Raw genomic sequence first — 2,660 nt, 5'->3', positions numbered from 1 at the left:
TAAATAATATACAAATCAATATATCTTTATTATTTTTGGTTCGTTACACTACATTATATATATTTCTTTATAATTGTTGATGCATTTTGTAACAAAAATAATAAAGATACATTAATTTGTATATTATTTAGACTTGTCTACACAATATATCATGTTTTGTTTAACTTAATTGCATTTATCACATTTTTTGTTTAAAAGATTACACTTATTTCTTATACAGGGGTGATCAGTGTAATGAATGTAAAAAACTAGGGGAGGTTTGTGTAAGTTTAGAGAAGTAAGGGATGATTTGTGTAATTTCACTAAAACTCAGGGGTGTCAGTGTAATTTACTCTTTCCATAAAGAATCATCAGCAAAACATCACGTTTGCTCATTCAACTTTGTAATTTAGAATCATCCTTTTGTACTTTTGTTCATTGTTTCAAAATATAATAATTTAGTAGGTCCCCTCCTACGGCTGGAATTTCAAATTAATCATAGTTTTGTAAGATGGTGATGATGAGCTTGTAACGCTAAGATGCTCTTAATAATCGACTTTATGAATGAGACTAAGTTGATAAAAGGGCCCATATTTGTCTAGGCTAATAAATTAACTAAGCCAACCCACTTCTCATCAGTAACTTAGAGTTCAAATTAAAGAGTGTCATGTCATTATCAGATTAACCATATGTTGTTTTCCTTATGAAGCTATTGAATCGGGACGCACATCATTTCAAGACACGAAAGGTTGAAATTAAAGCAAGCACCAACAATTTACAAACATATATATATATATATACACACACACGAGTAGAGAAGAGATCTATTTACCGTCAATTTAAGTTACACTTAATTTTAGTCATTTATTTTCTTAAATTTAACAGACCAAATGGGTGAGCGAAATAAATGATGAGAGAAAAAAAAATCTTAAATAACTTTTAAGTTTCATCCATTTGGTCCGTTGAATTTAAGAAAATGAATGACACCTTGTATATATATATAATTAGAGTTTAACATCTATACATTATCAGTGTAAATATTTTTACATTGTCAGCACATCATTCATCATTAATTTGTATTACTTTTGTTTTAGAGTCAATAATATTTAACATATGAATGATGGTGATATGTTGACAATATAAAAAACTCTTACATTGTCAGTGTATAGATATTAAATATATATAATTTTAATATTGTAATAATAATCAATGATACATTGACTTGAAAATTGGTAAACATATGATGTCTTACACTGTGTTACTCTATGTGTCATGGTTACTTTATGTGTTATGGGTGTGTGATTAGTCAAAAAAATACTTAAGTTAAAATTTAATTATAAAATATTTTTCTGACCAATCACAAACTCATGATACATAGAATAACATAAACTATGGGACAACATACTCATGCCCACTTAATTTGGTAGACATAATGTCTCTTTCAGTTAGCAAGTGGTTGTTGGAAAATAGTTACCTATGCAGCCCACTTGTCAGGTGATTGTGTAAGGCTTCAACTTTTAAAGGATGCAATTAAAAACAAACATATCGTAGTGCATTGCAACATCTGATTTGTGGCTTTCTCATCCAAATTAATTAAGTTTGGTACATAGCAGTAGGAGAGGACCTAACCCTTACAAAATTGTTATTTTATATCTAAATTATAAGTATATACATATTTTTCTCATATTCAAAATTCATCAAATATTTTGTAGGAAAAGAGGAAAAGCCTTAGCACTCATACATAAACGGGGATCCAAAGACCAACAACTTTGGAAGCACTTTCATTAAAGAGAGCAAGAGATAAGAGTCCCTTAGCGGGGGACTTCACCGTAACGGTCACATTATTCAAACTGGTGGTTCGGAACCAGAGCAATAAGGTTCGGAAGCATGGTTCAGATAAGTTAGGCCCACCGAGAACATGTAAGACACACATTGATACATGACACATCTCAACTCTGACTTCATTTATAAATATTTGTATATTTATACACGGTTAGTCATTATTTATTTACATTACTCTTTAAACAGTAAATAATAATTAAAAATAAATATTAGATAATGTAGTAATAATATATAAAACTCATAATCAGTTATTTCAATTCATCTTATAATTCACAATTGAAAACATAATTGTTATTGGCACGTAAAATAAAACAAATTATCATTTGTATTGAGAGTTAGTTTAATTAATAGAGCGGTGCGATTTGAAAAAAGAATTTCAATTCATCATATAATTAATTCACACTGCATATATTTATAAATTTTGGTGGACAGAGAGCTATAACTATGGATGAAGTTAAATATTAAACATTAATGTTGATTTGATGGAGATGCTCATGTTTTATTCTCCTTTTTATCATATTCTGTTTTTTTCTATTTAGGCCACCAGACCGATTATCTGGTCCACTAAATGGGATTTTATAATCCAATGTGAAATTCCAAGTCGAAATACATAATTTAATTAATTAGGCAAAACTTTGAGCTTTTCAATGCATTGATTATGTCACTTTTGAATGCATATTTTTTTATATTCTTTTACCAATCTCCTTAAAACGGAAAATTTACTCAGTTGGTGCACTTTGACCGAAAAATTACGGTCTTGGTGCACCTTTTGAAAATATTACGAAAAAGGTGTAGATTTCACCTAAATCGGCAACCCTATTGCCGATTTCAAATAAATC

This window comes from Lupinus angustifolius, chromosome LG04, assembly GCF_001865875.1.
Source record: "Lupinus angustifolius cultivar Tanjil chromosome LG04, LupAngTanjil_v1.0, whole genome shotgun sequence".
Lineage (NCBI taxonomy): Eukaryota > Viridiplantae > Streptophyta > Magnoliopsida > Fabales > Fabaceae > Lupinus > Lupinus angustifolius.
The sequence above is the reverse complement of the archived record's forward strand: the minus strand, read 5'-3'. Positions refer to the sequence as shown.